Source organism: Leptodactylus fuscus, unplaced genomic scaffold (genome assembly GCF_031893055.1).
Source record: "Leptodactylus fuscus isolate aLepFus1 unplaced genomic scaffold, aLepFus1.hap2 HAP2_SCAFFOLD_369, whole genome shotgun sequence".
Classification (NCBI taxonomy): Eukaryota; Metazoa; Chordata; class Amphibia; order Anura; family Leptodactylidae; genus Leptodactylus; species Leptodactylus fuscus.
This window is the reverse complement of record NW_027440392.1, coordinates 26,523-45,826: the sequence shown is the minus strand read 5'-3', so window position 1 is coordinate 45,826 and position 19,304 is coordinate 26,523. Positions and strand designations below refer to the sequence as shown.

Genomic DNA, 19,304 nt, shown 5'->3' with positions numbered 1-19,304 from the left:
TTTTTTTTTCCTTTCCCTTAATGAAGTAGAAATCAATTAGCTTGTGCAGGTTTTCCCTACCTGCCACCAAAAGTGAAAAAAAAGAAAAGAAAAACTTTTGTGCAAGGCAAAGTGACATGTGCAAATGTTATCTTGTGACGCCAGCGGATTTTGCCGAATTTTGCGAATCTGCATAAACCACTCCCACCGTTTGACCACACCCATTCAAGTGTCCGGTCAAGTGCAAGTTCAGAAATAAATTTATGCCCAAAAATTTTAAAAGAATTCAATGCATTTAAAATTGAATAAAATGGCAGCAAATCAGACACTTTGCAGCAGTAATGTCATTTGCAATCAATCAATCAATCAATCAATCAATCAAAGAAAATAATTAATGAAGTACCTTTCAGGTAGAGTCAGTCACAGCATCAGGCCACGTCCAACTGTCAATTTTCTCTTTGCTAGCTTGCCAGGTGCAGCAATCTTCTCTGTTGGTCGGTCAGTCCTCTGTCTCTTTCTTTCAACTGAATTGGAAAGGGGTGCACCGATCCTGGAAGTAATGCAATACCAGGTCAATGCGTGGAGTGGACAGAGCAAGCTCCGATTCCAGCTCCCTGTTCTAAAAATCCATTTAATATATGGTCCCCAGATAGGGGACGTATCAGATATTAAACTGATAAGAACAGATACTACACTTGATCTTAGCCAGAAGGCCGAGAAGCGATGGCAAGCGCTCGGCACCTGTTCTGGCGCCCTTCCGTGTTCACTGTGCACCGCTCAAGGTGTGCACCATGCTGCTGCAGCCCTATTTTGTTTTTTTTTTTGTTTTTTTTTCCTTTCCCTTAATGAAGTAGAAATCAATTAGCTTGTGCAGGTTTTCCCTACCTGCCACCAAAAGTGAAAAAAAAGAAAAGAAAAACTTTTGTGCAAGGCAAAGTGACATGTGCAAATGTTATCTTGTGACGCCAGCGGATTTTGCCGAATTTTGCGAATCTGCATAAACCACTCCCACCGTTTGACCACACCCATTCAAGTGTCCGGTCAAGTGCAAGTTCAGAAATAAATTTATGCCCAAAAATTTTAAAAGAATTCAATGCATTTAAAATTGAATAAAATGGCAGCAAATCAGACACTTTGCAGCAGTAATGTCATTTGCAATCAATCAATCAATCAATCAATCAATCAAAGAAAATAATTAATGAAGTACCTTTCAGGTAGAGTCAGTCACAGCATCAGGCCACGTCCAACTGTCAATTTTCTCTTTGCTAGCTTGCCAGGTGCAGCAATCTTCTCTGTTGGTCGGTCAGTCCTCTGTCTCTTTCTTTCAACTGAATTGGAAAGGGGTGCACCGATCCTGGAAGTAATGCAATACCAGGTCAATGCGTGGAGTGGACAGAGCAAGCTCCGATTCCAGCTCCCTGTTCTAAAAATCCATTTAATATATGGTCCCCAGATAGGGGACGTATCAGATATTAAACTGATAAGAACAGATACTACACTTGATCTTAGCCAGAAGGCCGAGAAGCGATGGCAAGCGCTCGGCACCTGTTCTGGCGCCCTTCCGTGTTCACTGTGCACCGCTCAAGGTGTGCACCATGCTGCTGCAGCCCTATTTTGTTTTTTTTTTTGTTTTTTTTTCCTTTCCCTTAATGAAGTAGAAATCAATTAGCTTGTGCAGGTTTTCCCTACCTGCCACCAAAAGTGAAAAAAAAGAAAAGAAAAACTTTTGTGCAAGGCAAAGTGACATGTGCAAATGTTATCTTGTGACGCCAGCGGATTTTGCCGAATTTTGCGAATCTGCATAAACCACTCCCACCGTTTGACCACACCCATTCAAGTGTCCGGTCAAGTGCAAGTTCAGAAATAAATTTATGCCCAAAAATTTTAAAAGAATTCAATGCATTTAAAATTGAATAAAATGGCAGCAAATCAGACACTTTGCAGCAGTAATGTCATTTGCAATCAATCAATCAATCAATCAATCAATCAAAGAAAATAATTAATGAAGTACCTTTCAGGTAGAGTCAGTCACAGCATCAGGCCACGTCCAACTGTCAATTTTCTCTTTGCTAGCTTGCCAGGTGCAGCAATCTTCTCTGTTGGTCGGTCAGTCCTCTGTCTCTTTCTTTCAACTGAATTGGAAAGGGGTGCACCGATCCTGGAAGTAATGCAATACCAGGTCAATGCGTGGAGTGGACAGAGCAAGCTCCGATTCCAGCTCCCTGTTCTAAAAATCCATTTAATATATGGTCCCCAGATAGGGGACGTATCAGATATTAAACTGATAAGAACAGATACTACACTTGATCTTAGCCAGAAGGCCGAGAAGCGATGGCAAGCGCTCGGCACCTGTTCTGGCGCCCTTCCGTGTTCACTGTGCACCGCTCAAGGTGTGCACCATGCTGCTGCAGCCCTATTTTGTTTTTTTTTTTGTTTTTTTTTCCTTTCCCTTAATGAAGTAGAAATCAATTAGCTTGTGCAGGTTTTCCCTACCTGCCACCAAAAGTGAAAAAAAAGAAAAGAAAAACTTTTGTGCAAGGCAAAGTGACATGTGCAAATGTTATCTTGTGACGCCAGCGGATTTTGCCGAATTTTGCGAATCTGCATAAACCACTCCCACCGTTTGACCACACCCATTCAAGTGTCCGGTCAAGTGCAAGTTCAGAAATAAATTTATGCCCAAAAATTTTAAAAGAATTCAATGCATTTAAAATTGAATAAAATGGCAGCAAATCAGACACTTTGCAGCAGTAATGTCATTTGCAATCAATCAATCAATCAATCAATCAATCAAAGAAAATAATTAATGAAGTACCTTTCAGGTAGAGTCAGTCACAGCATCAGGCCACGTCCAACTGTCAATTTTCTCTTTGCTAGCTTGCCAGGTGCAGCAATCTTCTCTGTTGGTCGGTCAGTCCTCTGTCTCTTTCTTTCAACTGAATTGGAAAGGGGTGCACCGATCCTGGAAGTAATGCAATACCAGGTCAATGCGTGGAGTGGACAGAGCAAGCTCCGATTCCAGCTCCCTGTTCTAAAAATCCATTTAATATATGGTCCCCAGATAGGGGACGTATCAGATATTAAACTGATAAGAACAGATACTACACTTGATCTTAGCCAGAAGGCCGAGAAGCGATGGCAAGCGCTCGGCACCTGTTCTGGCGCCCTTCCGTGTTCACTGTGCACCGCTCAAGGTGTGCACCATGCTGCTGCAGCCCTATTTTGTTTTTTTTTTTGTTTTTTTTTCCTTTCCCTTAATGAAGTAGAAATCAATTAGCTTGTGCAGGTTTTCCCTACCTGCCACCAAAAGTGAAAAAAAAGAAAAGAAAAACTTTTGTGCAAGGCAAAGTGACATGTGCAAATGTTATCTTGTGACGCCAGCGGATTTTGCCGAATTTTGCGAATCTGCATAAACCACTCCCACCGTTTGACCACACCCATTCAAGTGTCCGGTCAAGTGCAAGTTCAGAAATAAATTTATGCCCAAAAATTTTAAAAGAATTCAATGCATTTAAAATTGAATAAAATGGCAGCAAATCAGACACTTTGCAGCAGTAATGTCATTTGCAATCAATCAATCAATCAATCAATCAATCAAAGAAAATAATTAATGAAGTACCTTTCAGGTAGAGTCAGTCACAGCATCAGGCCACGTCCAACTGTCAATTTTCTCTTTGCTAGCTTGCCAGGTGCAGCAATCTTCTCTGTTGGTCGGTCAGTCCTCTGTCTCTTTCTTTCAACTGAATTGGAAAGGGGTGCACCGATCCTGGAAGTAATGCAATACCAGGTCAATGCGTGGAGTGGACAGAGCAAGCTCCGATTCCAGCTCCCTGTTCTAAAAATCCATTTAATATATGGTCCCCAGATAGGGGACGTATCAGATATTAAACTGATAAGAACAGATACTACACTTGATCTTAGCCAGAAGGCCGAGAAGCGATGGCAAGCGCTCGGCACCTGTTCTGGCGCCCTTCCGTGTTCACTGTGCACCGCTCAAGGTGTGCACCATGCTGCTGCAGCCCTATTTTGTTTTTTTTTTTGTTTTTTTTTCCTTTCCCTTAATGAAGTAGAAATCAATTAGCTTGTGCAGGTTTTCCCTACCTGCCACCAAAAGTGAAAAAAAAGAAAAGAAAAACTTTTGTGCAAGGCAAAGTGACATGTGCAAATGTTATCTTGTGACGCCAGCGGATTTTGCCGAATTTTGCGAATCTGCATAAACCACTCCCACCGTTTGACCACACCCATTCAAGTGTCCGGTCAAGTGCAAGTTCAGAAATAAATTTATGCCCAAAAATTTTAAAAGAATTCAATGCATTTAAAATTGAATAAAATGGCAGCAAATCAGACACTTTGCAGCAGTAATGTCATTTGCAATCAATCAATCAATCAATCAATCAATCAAAGAAAATAATTAATGAAGTACCTTTCAGGTAGAGTCAGTCACAGCATCAGGCCACGTCCAACTGTCAATTTTCTCTTTGCTAGCTTGCCAGGTGCAGCAATCTTCTCTGTTGGTCGGTCAGTCCTCTGTCTCTTTCTTTCAACTGAATTGGAAAGGGGTGCACCGATCCTGGAAGTAATGCAATACCAGGTCAATGCGTGGAGTGGACAGAGCAAGCTCCGATTCCAGCTCCCTGTTCTAAAAATCCATTTAATATATGGTCCCCAGATAGGGGACGTATCAGATATTAAACTGATAAGAACAGATACTACACTTGATCTTAGCCAGAAGGCCGAGAAGCGATGGCAAGCGCTCGGCACCTGTTCTGGCGCCCTTCCGTGTTCACTGTGCACCGCTCAAGGTGTGCACCATGCTGCTGCAGCCCTATTTTGTTTTTTTTTTTGTTTTTTTTTCCTTTCCCTTAATGAAGTAGAAATCAATTAGCTTGTGCAGGTTTTCCCTACCTGCCACCAAAAGTGAAAAAAAAGAAAAGAAAAACTTTTGTGCAAGGCAAAGTGACATGTGCAAATGTTATCTTGTGACGCCAGCGGATTTTGCCGAATTTTGCGAATCTGCATAAACCACTCCCACCGTTTGACCACACCCATTCAAGTGTCCGGTCAAGTGCAAGTTCAGAAATAAATTTATGCCCAAAAATTTTAAAAGAATTCAATGCATTTAAAATTGAATAAAATGGCAGCAAATCAGACACTTTGCAGCAGTAATGTCATTTGCAATCAATCAATCAATCAATCAATCAATCAAAGAAAATAATTAATGAAGTACCTTTCAGGTAGAGTCAGTCACAGCATCAGGCCACGTCCAACTGTCAATTTTCTCTTTGCTAGCTTGCCAGGTGCAGCAATCTTCTCTGTTGGTCGGTCAGTCCTCTGTCTCTTTCTTTCAACTGAATTGGAAAGGGGTGCACCGATCCTGGAAGTAATGCAATACCAGGTCAATGCGTGGAGTGGACAGAGCAAGCTCCGATTCCAGCTCCCTGTTCTAAAAATCCATTTAATATATGGTCCCCAGATAGGGGACGTATCAGATATTAAACTGATAAGAACAGATACTACACTTGATCTTAGCCAGAAGGCCGAGAAGCGATGGCAAGCGCTCGGCACCTGTTCTGGCGCCCTTCCGTGTTCACTGTGCACCGCTCAAGGTGTGCACCATGCTGCTGCAGCCCTATTTTGTTTTTTTTTTTGTTTTTTTTTCCTTTCCCTTAATGAAGTAGAAATCAATTAGCTTGTGCAGGTTTTCCCTACCTGCCACCAAAAGTGAAAAAAAAGAAAAGAAAAACTTTTGTGCAAGGCAAAGTGACATGTGCAAATGTTATCTTGTGACGCCAGCGGATTTTGCCGAATTTTGCGAATCTGCATAAACCACTCCCACCGTTTGACCACACCCATTCAAGTGTCCGGTCAAGTGCAAGTTCAGAAATAAATTTATGCCCAAAAATTTTAAAAGAATTCAATGCATTTAAAATTGAATAAAATGGCAGCAAATCAGACACTTTGCAGCAGTAATGTCATTTGCAATCAATCAATCAATCAATCAATCAATCAAAGAAAATAATTAATGAAGTACCTTTCAGGTAGAGTCAGTCACAGCATCAGGCCACGTCCAACTGTCAATTTTCTCTTTGCTAGCTTGCCAGGTGCAGCAATCTTCTCTGTTGGTCGGTCAGTCCTCTGTCTCTTTCTTTCAACTGAATTGGAAAGGGGTGCACCGATCCTGGAAGTAATGCAATACCAGGTCAATGCGTGGAGTGGACAGAGCAAGCTCCGATTCCAGCTCCCTGTTCTAAAAATCCATTTAATATATGGTCCCCAGATAGGGGACGTATCAGATATTAAACTGATAAGAACAGATACTACACTTGATCTTAGCCAGAAGGCCGAGAAGCGATGGCAAGCGCTCGGCACCTGTTCTGGCGCCCTTCCGTGTTCACTGTGCACCGCTCAAGGTGTGCACCATGCTGCTGCAGCCCTATTTTGTTTTTTTTTTTGTTTTTTTTTCCTTTCCCTTAATGAAGTAGAAATCAATTAGCTTGTGCAGGTTTTCCCTACCTGCCACCAAAAGTGAAAAAAAAGAAAAGAAAAACTTTTGTGCAAGGCAAAGTGACATGTGCAAATGTTATCTTGTGACGCCAGCGGATTTTGCCGAATTTTGCGAATCTGCATAAACCACTCCCACCGTTTGACCACACCCATTCAAGTGTCCGGTCAAGTGCAAGTTCAGAAATAAATTTATGCCCAAAAATTTTAAAAGAATTCAATGCATTTAAAATTGAATAAAATGGCAGCAAATCAGACACTTTGCAGCAGTAATGTCATTTGCAATCAATCAATCAATCAATCAATCAATCAAAGAAAATAATTAATGAAGTACCTTTCAGGTAGAGTCAGTCACAGCATCAGGCCACGTCCAACTGTCAATTTTCTCTTTGCTAGCTTGCCAGGTGCAGCAATCTTCTCTGTTGGTCGGTCAGTCCTCTGTCTCTTTCTTTCAACTGAATTGGAAAGGGGTGCACCGATCCTGGAAGTAATGCAATACCAGGTCAATGCGTGGAGTGGACAGAGCAAGCTCCGATTCCAGCTCCCTGTTCTAAAAATCCATTTAATATATGGTCCCCAGATAGGGGACGTATCAGATATTAAACTGATAAGAACAGATACTACACTTGATCTTAGCCAGAAGGCCGAGAAGCGATGGCAAGCGCTCGGCACCTGTTCTGGCGCCCTTCCGTGTTCACTGTGCACCGCTCAAGGTGTGCACCATGCTGCTGCAGCCCTATTTTGTTTTTTTTTTTGTTTTTTTTTCCTTTCCCTTAATGAAGTAGAAATCAATTAGCTTGTGCAGGTTTTCCCTACCTGCCACCAAAAGTGAAAAAAAAGAAAAGAAAAACTTTTGTGCAAGGCAAAGTGACATGTGCAAATGTTATCTTGTGACGCCAGCGGATTTTGCCGAATTTTGCGAATCTGCATAAACCACTCCCACCGTTTGACCACACCCATTCAAGTGTCCGGTCAAGTGCAAGTTCAGAAATAAATTTATGCCCAAAAATTTTAAAAGAATTCAATGCATTTAAAATTGAATAAAATGGCAGCAAATCAGACACTTTGCAGCAGTAATGTCATTTGCAATCAATCAATCAATCAATCAATCAATCAAAGAAAATAATTAATGAAGTACCTTTCAGGTAGAGTCAGTCACAGCATCAGGCCACGTCCAACTGTCAATTTTCTCTTTGCTAGCTTGCCAGGTGCAGCAATCTTCTCTGTTGGTCGGTCAGTCCTCTGTCTCTTTCTTTCAACTGAATTGGAAAGGGGTGCACCGATCCTGGAAGTAATGCAATACCAGGTCAATGCGTGGAGTGGACAGAGCAAGCTCCGATTCCAGCTCCCTGTTCTAAAAATCCATTTAATATATGGTCCCCAGATAGGGGACGTATCAGATATTAAACTGATAAGAACAGATACTACACTTGATCTTAGCCAGAAGGCCGAGAAGCGATGGCAAGCGCTCGGCACCTGTTCTGGCGCCCTTCCGTGTTCACTGTGCACCGCTCAAGGTGTGCACCATGCTGCTGCAGCCCTATTTTGTTTTTTTTTTTGTTTTTTTTTCCTTTCCCTTAATGAAGTAGAAATCAATTAGCTTGTGCAGGTTTTCCCTACCTGCCACCAAAAGTGAAAAAAAAGAAAAGAAAAACTTTTGTGCAAGGCAAAGTGACATGTGCAAATGTTATCTTGTGACGCCAGCGGATTTTGCCGAATTTTGCGAATCTGCATAAACCACTCCCACCGTTTGACCACACCCATTCAAGTGTCCGGTCAAGTGCAAGTTCAGAAATAAATTTATGCCCAAAAATTTTAAAAGAATTCAATGCATTTAAAATTGAATAAAATGGCAGCAAATCAGACACTTTGCAGCAGTAATGTCATTTGCAATCAATCAATCAATCAATCAATCAATCAAAGAAAATAATTAATGAAGTACCTTTCAGGTAGAGTCAGTCACAGCATCAGGCCACGTCCAACTGTCAATTTTCTCTTTGCTAGCTTGCCAGGTGCAGCAATCTTCTCTGTTGGTCGGTCAGTCCTCTGTCTCTTTCTTTCAACTGAATTGGAAAGGGGTGCACCGATCCTGGAAGTAATGCAATACCAGGTCAATGCGTGGAGTGGACAGAGCAAGCTCCGATTCCAGCTCCCTGTTCTAAAAATCCATTTAATATATGGTCCCCAGATAGGGGACGTATCAGATATTAAACTGATAAGAACAGATACTACACTTGATCTTAGCCAGAAGGCCGAGAAGCGATGGCAAGCGCTCGGCACCTGTTCTGGCGCCCTTCCGTGTTCACTGTGCACCGCTCAAGGTGTGCACCATGCTGCTGCAGCCCTATTTTGTTTTTTTTTTTGTTTTTTTTTCCTTTCCCTTAATGAAGTAGAAATCAATTAGCTTGTGCAGGTTTTCCCTACCTGCCACCAAAAGTGAAAAAAAAGAAAAGAAAAACTTTTGTGCAAGGCAAAGTGACATGTGCAAATGTTATCTTGTGACGCCAGCGGATTTTGCCGAATTTTGCGAATCTGCATAAACCACTCCCACCGTTTGACCACACCCATTCAAGTGTCCGGTCAAGTGCAAGTTCAGAAATAAATTTATGCCCAAAAATTTTAAAAGAATTCAATGCATTTAAAATTGAATAAAATGGCAGCAAATCAGACACTTTGCAGCAGTAATGTCATTTGCAATCAATCAATCAATCAATCAATCAATCAAAGAAAATAATTAATGAAGTACCTTTCAGGTAGAGTCAGTCACAGCATCAGGCCACGTCCAACTGTCAATTTTCTCTTTGCTAGCTTGCCAGGTGCAGCAATCTTCTCTGTTGGTCGGTCAGTCCTCTGTCTCTTTCTTTCAACTGAATTGGAAAGGGGTGCACCGATCCTGGAAGTAATGCAATACCAGGTCAATGCGTGGAGTGGACAGAGCAAGCTCCGATTCCAGCTCCCTGTTCTAAAAATCCATTTAATATATGGTCCCCAGATAGGGGACGTATCAGATATTAAACTGATAAGAACAGATACTACACTTGATCTTAGCCAGAAGGCCGAGAAGCGATGGCAAGCGCTCGGCACCTGTTCTGGCGCCCTTCCGTGTTCACTGTGCACCGCTCAAGGTGTGCACCATGCTGCTGCAGCCCTATTTTGTTTTTTTTTTTGTTTTTTTTTCCTTTCCCTTAATGAAGTAGAAATCAATTAGCTTGTGCAGGTTTTCCCTACCTGCCACCAAAAGTGAAAAAAAAGAAAAGAAAAACTTTTGTGCAAGGCAAAGTGACATGTGCAAATGTTATCTTGTGACGCCAGCGGATTTTGCCGAATTTTGCGAATCTGCATAAACCACTCCCACCGTTTGACCACACCCATTCAAGTGTCCGGTCAAGTGCAAGTTCAGAAATAAATTTATGCCCAAAAATTTTAAAAGAATTCAATGCATTTAAAATTGAATAAAATGGCAGCAAATCAGACACTTTGCAGCAGTAATGTCATTTGCAATCAATCAATCAATCAATCAATCAATCAAAGAAAATAATTAATGAAGTACCTTTCAGGTAGAGTCAGTCACAGCATCAGGCCACGTCCAACTGTCAATTTTCTCTTTGCTAGCTTGCCAGGTGCAGCAATCTTCTCTGTTGGTCGGTCAGTCCTCTGTCTCTTTCTTTCAACTGAATTGGAAAGGGGTGCACCGATCCTGGAAGTAATGCAATACCAGGTCAATGCGTGGAGTGGACAGAGCAAGCTCCGATTCCAGCTCCCTGTTCTAAAAATCCATTTAATATATGGTCCCCAGATAGGGGACGTATCAGATATTAAACTGATAAGAACAGATACTACACTTGATCTTAGCCAGAAGGCCGAGAAGCGATGGCAAGCGCTCGGCACCTGTTCTGGCGCCCTTCCGTGTTCACTGTGCACCGCTCAAGGTGTGCACCATGCTGCTGCAGCCCTATTTTGTTTTTTTTTTTGTTTTTTTTTCCTTTCCCTTAATGAAGTAGAAATCAATTAGCTTGTGCAGGTTTTCCCTACCTGCCACCAAAAGTGAAAAAAAAGAAAAGAAAAACTTTTGTGCAAGGCAAAGTGACATGTGCAAATGTTATCTTGTGACGCCAGCGGATTTTGCCGAATTTTGCGAATCTGCATAAACCACTCCCACCGTTTGACCACACCCATTCAAGTGTCCGGTCAAGTGCAAGTTCAGAAATAAATTTATGCCCAAAAATTTTAAAAGAATTCAATGCATTTAAAATTGAATAAAATGGCAGCAAATCAGACACTTTGCAGCAGTAATGTCATTTGCAATCAATCAATCAATCAATCAATCAATCAAAGAAAATAATTAATGAAGTACCTTTCAGGTAGAGTCAGTCACAGCATCAGGCCACGTCCAACTGTCAATTTTCTCTTTGCTAGCTTGCCAGGTGCAGCAATCTTCTCTGTTGGTCGGTCAGTCCTCTGTCTCTTTCTTTCAACTGAATTGGAAAGGGGTGCACCGATCCTGGAAGTAATGCAATACCAGGTCAATGCGTGGAGTGGACAGAGCAAGCTCCGATTCCAGCTCCCTGTTCTAAAAATCCATTTAATATATGGTCCCCAGATAGGGGACGTATCAGATATTAAACTGATAAGAACAGATACTACACTTGATCTTAGCCAGAAGGCCGAGAAGCGATGGCAAGCGCTCGGCACCTGTTCTGGCGCCCTTCCGTGTTCACTGTGCACCGCTCAAGGTGTGCACCATGCTGCTGCAGCCCTATTTTGTTTTTTTTTTTGTTTTTTTTTCCTTTCCCTTAATGAAGTAGAAATCAATTAGCTTGTGCAGGTTTTCCCTACCTGCCACCAAAAGTGAAAAAAAAGAAAAGAAAAACTTTTGTGCAAGGCAAAGTGACATGTGCAAATGTTATCTTGTGACGCCAGCGGATTTTGCCGAATTTTGCGAATCTGCATAAACCACTCCCACCGTTTGACCACACCCATTCAAGTGTCCGGTCAAGTGCAAGTTCAGAAATAAATTTATGCCCAAAAATTTTAAAAGAATTCAATGCATTTAAAATTGAATAAAATGGCAGCAAATCAGACACTTTGCAGCAGTAATGTCATTTGCAATCAATCAATCAATCAATCAATCAATCAAAGAAAATAATTAATGAAGTACCTTTCAGGTAGAGTCAGTCACAGCATCAGGCCACGTCCAACTGTCAATTTTCTCTTTGCTAGCTTGCCAGGTGCAGCAATCTTCTCTGTTGGTCGGTCAGTCCTCTGTCTCTTTCTTTCAACTGAATTGGAAAGGGGTGCACCGATCCTGGAAGTAATGCAATACCAGGTCAATGCGTGGAGTGGACAGAGCAAGCTCCGATTCCAGCTCCCTGTTCTAAAAATCCATTTAATATATGGTCCCCAGATAGGGGACGTATCAGATATTAAACTGATAAGAACAGATACTACACTTGATCTTAGCCAGAAGGCCGAGAAGCGATGGCAAGCGCTCGGCACCTGTTCTGGCGCCCTTCCGTGTTCACTGTGCACCGCTCAAGGTGTGCACCATGCTGCTGCAGCCCTATTTTGTTTTTTTTTTTGTTTTTTTTTCCTTTCCCTTAATGAAGTAGAAATCAATTAGCTTGTGCAGGTTTTCCCTACCTGCCACCAAAAGTGAAAAAAAAGAAAAGAAAAACTTTTGTGCAAGGCAAAGTGACATGTGCAAATGTTATCTTGTGACGCCAGCGGATTTTGCCGAATTTTGCGAATCTGCATAAACCACTCCCACCGTTTGACCACACCCATTCAAGTGTCCGGTCAAGTGCAAGTTCAGAAATAAATTTATGCCCAAAAATTTTAAAAGAATTCAATGCATTTAAAATTGAATAAAATGGCAGCAAATCAGACACTTTGCAGCAGTAATGTCATTTGCAATCAATCAATCAATCAATCAATCAATCAAAGAAAATAATTAATGAAGTACCTTTCAGGTAGAGTCAGTCACAGCATCAGGCCACGTCCAACTGTCAATTTTCTCTTTGCTAGCTTGCCAGGTGCAGCAATCTTCTCTGTTGGTCGGTCAGTCCTCTGTCTCTTTCTTTCAACTGAATTGGAAAGGGGTGCACCGATCCTGGAAGTAATGCAATACCAGGTCAATGCGTGGAGTGGACAGAGCAAGCTCCGATTCCAGCTCCCTGTTCTAAAAATCCATTTAATATATGGTCCCCAGATAGGGGACGTATCAGATATTAAACTGATAAGAACAGATACTACACTTGATCTTAGCCAGAAGGCCGAGAAGCGATGGCAAGCGCTCGGCACCTGTTCTGGCGCCCTTCCGTGTTCACTGTGCACCGCTCAAGGTGTGCACCATGCTGCTGCAGCCCTATTTTGTTTTTTTTTTTGTTTTTTTTTCCTTTCCCTTAATGAAGTAGAAATCAATTAGCTTGTGCAGGTTTTCCCTACCTGCCACCAAAAGTGAAAAAAAAGAAAAGAAAAACTTTTGTGCAAGGCAAAGTGACATGTGCAAATGTTATCTTGTGACGCCAGCGGATTTTGCCGAATTTTGCGAATCTGCATAAACCACTCCCACCGTTTGACCACACCCATTCAAGTGTCCGGTCAAGTGCAAGTTCAGAAATAAATTTATGCCCAAAAATTTTAAAAGAATTCAATGCATTTAAAATTGAATAAAATGGCAGCAAATCAGACACTTTGCAGCAGTAATGTCATTTGCAATCAATCAATCAATCAATCAATCAATCAAAGAAAATAATTAATGAAGTACCTTTCAGGTAGAGTCAGTCACAGCATCAGGCCACGTCCAACTGTCAATTTTCTCTTTGCTAGCTTGCCAGGTGCAGCAATCTTCTCTGTTGGTCGGTCAGTCCTCTGTCTCTTTCTTTCAACTGAATTGGAAAGGGGTGCACCGATCCTGGAAGTAATGCAATACCAGGTCAATGCGTGGAGTGGACAGAGCAAGCTCCGATTCCAGCTCCCTGTTCTAAAAATCCATTTAATATATGGTCCCCAGATAGGGGACGTATCAGATATTAAACTGATAAGAACAGATACTACACTTGATCTTAGCCAGAAGGCCGAGAAGCGATGGCAAGCGCTCGGCACCTGTTCTGGCGCCCTTCCGTGTTCACTGTGCACCGCTCAAGGTGTGCACCATGCTGCTGCAGCCCTATTTTGTTTTTTTTTTTGTTTTTTTTTCCTTTCCCTTAATGAAGTAGAAATCAATTAGCTTGTGCAGGTTTTCCCTACCTGCCACCAAAAGTGAAAAAAAAGAAAAGAAAAACTTTTGTGCAAGGCAAAGTGACATGTGCAAATGTTATCTTGTGACGCCAGCGGATTTTGCCGAATTTTGCGAATCTGCATAAACCACTCCCACCGTTTGACCACACCCATTCAAGTGTCCGGTCAAGTGCAAGTTCAGAAATAAATTTATGCCCAAAAATTTTAAAAGAATTCAATGCATTTAAAATTGAATAAAATGGCAGCAAATCAGACACTTTGCAGCAGTAATGTCATTTGCAATCAATCAATCAATCAATCAATCAATCAAAGAAAATAATTAATGAAGTACCTTTCAGGTAGAGTCAGTCACAGCATCAGGCCACGTCCAACTGTCAATTTTCTCTTTGCTAGCTTGCCAGGTGCAGCAATCTTCTCTGTTGGTCGGTCAGTCCTCTGTCTCTTTCTTTCAACTGAATTGGAAAGGGGTGCACCGATCCTGGAAGTAATGCAATACCAGGTCAATGCGTGGAGTGGACAGAGCAAGCTCCGATTCCAGCTCCCTGTTCTAAAAATCCATTTAATATATGGTCCCCAGATAGGGGACGTATCAGATATTAAACTGATAAGAACAGATACTACACTTGATCTTAGCCAGAAGGCCGAGAAGCGATGGCAAGCGCTCGGCACCTGTTCTGGCGCCCTTCCGTGTTCACTGTGCACCGCTCAAGGTGTGCACCATGCTGCTGCAGCCCTATTTTGTTTTTTTTTTTGTTTTTTTTTCCTTTCCCTTAATGAAGTAGAAATCAATTAGCTTGTGCAGGTTTTCCCTACCTGCCACCAAAAGTGAAAAAAAAGAAAAGAAAAACTTTTGTGCAAGGCAAAGTGACATGTGCAAATGTTATCTTGTGACGCCAGCGGATTTTGCCGAATTTTGCGAATCTGCATAAACCACTCCCACCGTTTGACCACACCCATTCAAGTGTCCGGTCAAGTGCAAGTTCAGAAATAAATTTATGCCCAAAAATTTTAAAAGAATTCAATGCATTTAAAATTGAATAAAATGGCAGCAAATCAGACACTTTGCAGCAGTAATGTCATTTGCAATCAATCAATCAATCAATCAATCAATCAAAGAAAATAATTAATGAAGTACCTTTCAGGTAGAGTCAGTCACAGCATCAGGCCACGTCCAACTGTCAATTTTCTCTTTGCTAGCTTGCCAGGTGCAGCAATCTTCTCTGTTGGTCGGTCAGTCCTCTGTCTCTTTCTTTCAACTGAATTGGAAAGGGGTGCACCGATCCTGGAAGTAATGCAATACCAGGTCAATGCGTGGAGTGGACAGAGCAAGCTCCGATTCCAGCTCCCTGTTCTAAAAATCCATTTAATATATGGTCCCCAGATAGGGGACGTATCAGATATTAAACTGATAAGAACAGATACTACACTTGATCTTAGCCAGAAGGCCGAGAAGCGATGGCAAGCGCTCGGCACCTGTTCTGGCGCCCTTCCGTGTTCACTGTGCACCGCTCAAGGTGTGCACCATGCTGCTGCAGCCCTATTTTGTTTTTTTTTTTGTTTTTTTTTCCTTTCCCTTAATGAAGTAGAAATCAATTAGCTTGTGCAGGTTTTCCCTACCTGCCACCAAAAGTGAAAAAAAAGAAAAGAAAAACTTTTGTGCAAGGCAAAGTGACATGTGCAAATGTTATCTTGTGACGCCAGCGGATTTTGCCGAATTTTGCGAATCTGCATAAACCACTCCCACCGTTTGACCACACCCATTCAAGTGTCCGGTCAAGTGCAAGTTCAGAAATAAATTTATGCCCAAAAATTTTAAAAGAATTCAATGCATTTAAAATTGAATAAAATGGCAGCAAATCAGACACTTTGCAGCAGTAATGTCATTTGCAATCAATCAATCAATCAATCAATCAATCAAAGAAAATAATTAATGAAGTACCTTTCAGGTAGAGTCAGTCACAGCATCAGGCCACGTCCAACTGTCAATTTTCTCTTTGCTAGCTTGCCAGGTGCAGCAATCTTCTCTGTTGGTCGGTCAGTCCTCTGTCTCTTTCTTTCAACTGAATTGGAAAGGGGTGCACCGATCCTGGAAGTAATGCAATACCAGGTCAATGCGTGGAGTGGACAGAGCAAGCTCCGATTCCAGCTCCCTGTTCTAAAAATCCATTTAATATATGGTCCCCAGATAGGGGACGTATCAGATATTAAACTGATAAGAACAGATACTACACTTGATCTTAGCCAGAAGGCCGAGAAGCGATGGCAAGCGCTCGGCACCTGTTCTGGCGCCCTTCCGTGTTCACTGTGCACCGCTCAAGGTGTGCACCATGCTGCTGCAGCCCTATTTTGTTTTTTTTTTTGTTTTTTTTTCCTTTCCCTTAATGAAGTAGAAATCAATTAGCTTGTGCAGGTTTTCCCTACCTGCCACCAAAAGTGAAAAAAAAGAAAAGAAAAACTTTTGTGCAAGGCAAAGTGACATGTGCAAATGTTATCTTGTGACGCCAGCGGATTTTGCCGAATTTTGCGAATCTGCATAAACCACTCCCACCGTTTGACCACACCCATTCAAGTGTCCGGTCAAGTGCAAGTTCAGAAATAAATTTATGCCCAAAAATTTTAAAAGAATTCAATGCATTTAAAATTGAATAAAATGGCAGCAAATCAGACACTTTGCAGCAGTAATGTCATTTGCAATCAATCAATCAATCAATCAATCAATCAAAGAAAATAATTAATGAAGTACCTTTCAGGTAGAGTCAGTCACAGCATCAGGCCACGTCCAACTGTCAATTTTCTCTTTGCTAGCTTGCCAGGTGCAGCAATCTTCTCTGTTGGTCGGTCAGTCCTCTGTCTCTTTCTTTCAACTGAATTGGAAAGGGGTGCACCGATCCTGGAAGTAATGCAATACCAGGTCAATGCGTGGAGTGGACAGAGCAAGCTCCGATTCCAGCTCCCTGTTCTAAAAATCCATTTAATATATGGTCCCCAGATAGGGGACGTATCAGATATTAAACTGATAAGAACAGATTTTTTGATTTACTAGCCACTAAGGGCCATTTTTTATTAAACATAACAAAATAACAATGAAAAAACACTATTTCTCAATTTTCCATATTACTACACATACAACACACATAAGAACAACAACAAAGAACATCTGTATATCTCACAGTTTTTCACAATGTTTAACAGTATTTTACACTTTTGTTTGTTCCTTTTTTTCCATTTCTTTCTCTCTCATTTCTTTTATTTCTTGTATTTTATCATACAGTTCTCTATTTTCCCTATATTTACCATTTTCATACGTTGGGGATATTGGCGCAGGGCATCCTCCCTCCAGGGCCATCATAAATAACACATCCATTTCATCCTCATTTAAAGTACGTTTTTCTAACACATTTCTAACATAAGGATCACCTATGTATTTCTCAAAAAACCTGTAATGACCTTCATGGAATGATTTAACTATTACATACCTACAGTGCCCATAATTACCCATACATTTCTTTAACTTACTTGCTTCTCCTACCCATTTTTTTGTAAGTACCTTCTCTCTAGGCTCCATACAACTAACTTCTCTTTTTTCCCTCACCTTCACTACCCTTATTCTATCTTTCCCTTCTACTGTTATTTCTGCATTACACATAATTGGCTCCTTCTCTATCACTTTTTCTACTACTAGTTCACATTTAAATTCTTGTTCCATACATATCATTTTTTTACATTTATTATTACCGGGTTCCTGCATCTCATCACGGACAGGAGTTAAATCTGTAAAGGAAGCATCAGAAATAACAGACTCTGAAAAAACACTCCCAGTCTCTATTTTGTCCATGGAATTTCCTTCATCTGGCAACAAAGTCTCTTTTTTTTCCGTTTTCCTGGGGAATTTCCCCTTTAAGTCCTCCCAAAAGGCAAACCCAGTCTTACCATCAAACTGGATTGCTCCGTTAAATAAGTCCATGTCTTTCTCCTCAATCCATACGGAAAAACGTCTTTTACCAGTCCAATAACCAGCTTGGTTCAATAAGTCCTTCTTGAACCTGCACATAGGCACATGAAGTCTCAAAAAGCCCATAATGTCCGCAGCACTCACAAAAGGGTCATCCATAGACACGACCAGCGATTTCCAGCCCCCGTGCAAGGAAGTCAAGCAGCTCACTCGGTCCCTGACTCCAGTGGTCCCGCCTCCGTACCATCCGAGGAAGGCCTCCGAACACAGTTGCTCCGAAGTGAAGGTGACATCGCAAGACCTCTTGGTGGCGTTCCATTGCATGGCCAGGACATCCTCCCTCCGAACCATCAAACGATCCTCCAGTATCCTCACCACCGACATCTCCGACCAGTCATCAGCTCTAGCGGCATCTTTCTTAAGGAAGAACCTCAGGCAGAACTTCTTCCGTCTTAGATCCATTGTAGATCTTTGATCTGTAAATAATCAGACCCTAGGAGTCTCAATAGATTCTCCAGGTGATCGCTTCTCGTTGCCCCGGGACTAAGCCTCAAACCCAATAGCAGCAGGTAGTTCCAGCCAGGCTATAAACCTGACTTTTCCTACCAGGCCGAGTAGAGGGTACCCGGGGCACCTCTGGCCAAGATCCTTGGCAGCACACAAACACTGAGCAGAATGTATGCTACACTTGATCTTAGCCAAAAGGCCGAGAAGCGATGGCAAGCGCTCGGCACCTGTTCTGGCGCCCTTCCGTGTTCACTGTGCACCGCTCAAGGTGTGCACCATGCTGCTGCAGCCCTATTTTGTTTTTTTTTTTGTTTTTTTTTCCTTTCCCTTAATGAAGTAGAAATCAATTAGCTTGTGCAGGTTTTCCCTACCTGCCACCAAAAGTGAAAAAAAAGAAAAGAAAAACTTTTGTGCAAGGCAAAGTGACATGTGCAAATGTTATCTTGTGACGCCAGCGGATTTTGCCGAATTTTGCGAATCTGCATAAACCACTCCCACCGTTTGACCACACCCATTCAAGTGTCCGGTCAAGTGCAAGTTCAGAAATAAATTTATGCCCAAAAATTTTAAAAGAATTCAATGCATTTAAAATTGAATAAAATGGCAGCAAATCAGACACTTTGCAGCAGTAATGTCATTTGCAATCAATCAATCAATCAATCAATCAATCAAAGAAAATAATTAATGAAGTACCTTTCAGGTAGAGTCAGTCACAGCATCAGGCCACGTCCAACTGTCAATTTTCTCTTTGCTAGCTTGCCAGGTGCAGCAATCTTCTCTGTTGGTCGGTCAGTCCTCTGTCTCTTTCTTTCAACTGAATTGGAAAGGGGTGCACCGATCCTGGAAGTAATGCAATACCAGGTCAATGCGTGGAGTGGACAGAGCAAGCTCCGATTCCAGCTCCCTGTTCTAAAAATCCATTTAATATATGGTCCCCAGATAGGGGACGTATCAGATATTAAACTGATAAGAACAGATACTACACTTGATCTTAGCCAGAAGGCCGAGAAGCGATGGCAAGCGCTCGGCACCTGTTCTGGCGCCCTTCCGTGTTCACTGTGCACCGCTCAAGGTGTGCACCATGCTGCTGCAGCCCTATTTTGTTTTTTTTTTTGTTTTTTTTTCC

At 41.8% G+C, this 19,304-nt stretch overlaps 22 non-coding genes and 1 pseudogene across 22 annotated transcripts; all 23 read right to left on the bottom strand.

The window, feature by feature from the left end:
• Positions 1-513: 513 nt before the first annotated feature.
• Positions 514-704, bottom strand: LOC142187974 (U2 spliceosomal RNA). The gene has a single exon (XR_012712642.1). It is a non-coding gene; the product is annotated as a U2 spliceosomal RNA (small nuclear RNA).
• Positions 705-1,317: 613 nt separating this feature from the next.
• Positions 1,318-1,508, bottom strand: LOC142188107 (U2 spliceosomal RNA). Its single transcript, XR_012712769.1, has one exon. It is a non-coding gene; the product is annotated as a U2 spliceosomal RNA (small nuclear RNA).
• Positions 1,509-2,121: 613 nt separating this feature from the next.
• LOC142188106 (U2 spliceosomal RNA) lies at positions 2,122-2,312 on the bottom strand. The gene has a single exon (XR_012712768.1). It is a non-coding gene; the product is annotated as a U2 spliceosomal RNA (small nuclear RNA).
• Positions 2,313-2,925: 613 nt separating this feature from the next.
• LOC142188105 (U2 spliceosomal RNA) lies at positions 2,926-3,116 on the bottom strand. The gene has a single exon (XR_012712767.1). It is a non-coding gene; the product is annotated as a U2 spliceosomal RNA (small nuclear RNA).
• Positions 3,117-3,729: 613 nt separating this feature from the next.
• LOC142188104 (U2 spliceosomal RNA) lies at positions 3,730-3,920 on the bottom strand. Its single transcript, XR_012712766.1, has one exon. It is a non-coding gene; the product is annotated as a U2 spliceosomal RNA (small nuclear RNA).
• A 613-nt stretch (positions 3,921-4,533) lies between these two features.
• Positions 4,534-4,724, bottom strand: LOC142188103 (U2 spliceosomal RNA). Its single transcript, XR_012712765.1, has one exon. It is a non-coding gene; the product is annotated as a U2 spliceosomal RNA (small nuclear RNA).
• Positions 4,725-5,337: 613 nt separating this feature from the next.
• LOC142188101 (U2 spliceosomal RNA) lies at positions 5,338-5,528 on the bottom strand. Its single transcript, XR_012712763.1, has one exon. It is a non-coding gene; the product is annotated as a U2 spliceosomal RNA (small nuclear RNA).
• Positions 5,529-6,141: 613 nt separating this feature from the next.
• On the bottom strand, positions 6,142-6,332 carry LOC142188100 (U2 spliceosomal RNA). Its single transcript, XR_012712762.1, has one exon. It is a non-coding gene; the product is annotated as a U2 spliceosomal RNA (small nuclear RNA).
• Positions 6,333-6,945: 613 nt separating this feature from the next.
• LOC142188099 (U2 spliceosomal RNA) lies at positions 6,946-7,136 on the bottom strand. The gene has a single exon (XR_012712761.1). It is a non-coding gene; the product is annotated as a U2 spliceosomal RNA (small nuclear RNA).
• Positions 7,137-7,749: 613 nt separating this feature from the next.
• LOC142188098 (U2 spliceosomal RNA) lies at positions 7,750-7,940 on the bottom strand. The gene has a single exon (XR_012712760.1). It is a non-coding gene; the product is annotated as a U2 spliceosomal RNA (small nuclear RNA).
• Positions 7,941-8,553: 613 nt separating this feature from the next.
• On the bottom strand, positions 8,554-8,744 carry LOC142188097 (U2 spliceosomal RNA). The gene has a single exon (XR_012712759.1). It is a non-coding gene; the product is annotated as a U2 spliceosomal RNA (small nuclear RNA).
• A 613-nt stretch (positions 8,745-9,357) lies between these two features.
• Positions 9,358-9,548, bottom strand: LOC142188096 (U2 spliceosomal RNA). The gene has a single exon (XR_012712758.1). It is a non-coding gene; the product is annotated as a U2 spliceosomal RNA (small nuclear RNA).
• Positions 9,549-10,161: 613 nt separating this feature from the next.
• Positions 10,162-10,352, bottom strand: LOC142188095 (U2 spliceosomal RNA). Its single transcript, XR_012712757.1, has one exon. It is a non-coding gene; the product is annotated as a U2 spliceosomal RNA (small nuclear RNA).
• Positions 10,353-10,965: 613 nt separating this feature from the next.
• LOC142188094 (U2 spliceosomal RNA) lies at positions 10,966-11,156 on the bottom strand. Its single transcript, XR_012712756.1, has one exon. It is a non-coding gene; the product is annotated as a U2 spliceosomal RNA (small nuclear RNA).
• A 613-nt stretch (positions 11,157-11,769) lies between these two features.
• On the bottom strand, positions 11,770-11,960 carry LOC142188093 (U2 spliceosomal RNA). Its single transcript, XR_012712755.1, has one exon. It is a non-coding gene; the product is annotated as a U2 spliceosomal RNA (small nuclear RNA).
• A 613-nt stretch (positions 11,961-12,573) lies between these two features.
• LOC142188092 (U2 spliceosomal RNA) lies at positions 12,574-12,764 on the bottom strand. Its single transcript, XR_012712754.1, has one exon. It is a non-coding gene; the product is annotated as a U2 spliceosomal RNA (small nuclear RNA).
• Positions 12,765-13,377: 613 nt separating this feature from the next.
• LOC142188090 (U2 spliceosomal RNA) lies at positions 13,378-13,568 on the bottom strand. Its single transcript, XR_012712752.1, has one exon. It is a non-coding gene; the product is annotated as a U2 spliceosomal RNA (small nuclear RNA).
• A 613-nt stretch (positions 13,569-14,181) lies between these two features.
• On the bottom strand, positions 14,182-14,372 carry LOC142188089 (U2 spliceosomal RNA). The gene has a single exon (XR_012712751.1). It is a non-coding gene; the product is annotated as a U2 spliceosomal RNA (small nuclear RNA).
• Positions 14,373-14,985: 613 nt separating this feature from the next.
• Positions 14,986-15,176, bottom strand: LOC142188088 (U2 spliceosomal RNA). The gene has a single exon (XR_012712750.1). It is a non-coding gene; the product is annotated as a U2 spliceosomal RNA (small nuclear RNA).
• A 613-nt stretch (positions 15,177-15,789) lies between these two features.
• Positions 15,790-15,980, bottom strand: LOC142188087 (U2 spliceosomal RNA). The gene has a single exon (XR_012712749.1). It is a non-coding gene; the product is annotated as a U2 spliceosomal RNA (small nuclear RNA).
• A 613-nt stretch (positions 15,981-16,593) lies between these two features.
• LOC142188061 (U2 spliceosomal RNA) lies at positions 16,594-16,783 on the bottom strand. The gene has a single exon (XR_012712726.1). It is a non-coding gene; the product is annotated as a U2 spliceosomal RNA (small nuclear RNA).
• Positions 16,784-18,287: 1,504 nt separating this feature from the next.
• On the bottom strand, positions 18,288-18,389 carry LOC142188064 (U2 spliceosomal RNA; annotated as a pseudogene).
• A 613-nt stretch (positions 18,390-19,002) lies between these two features.
• On the bottom strand, positions 19,003-19,193 carry LOC142188086 (U2 spliceosomal RNA). Its single transcript, XR_012712748.1, has one exon. It is a non-coding gene; the product is annotated as a U2 spliceosomal RNA (small nuclear RNA).
• Between the last annotated feature and the right edge of the window lie 111 nt (positions 19,194-19,304).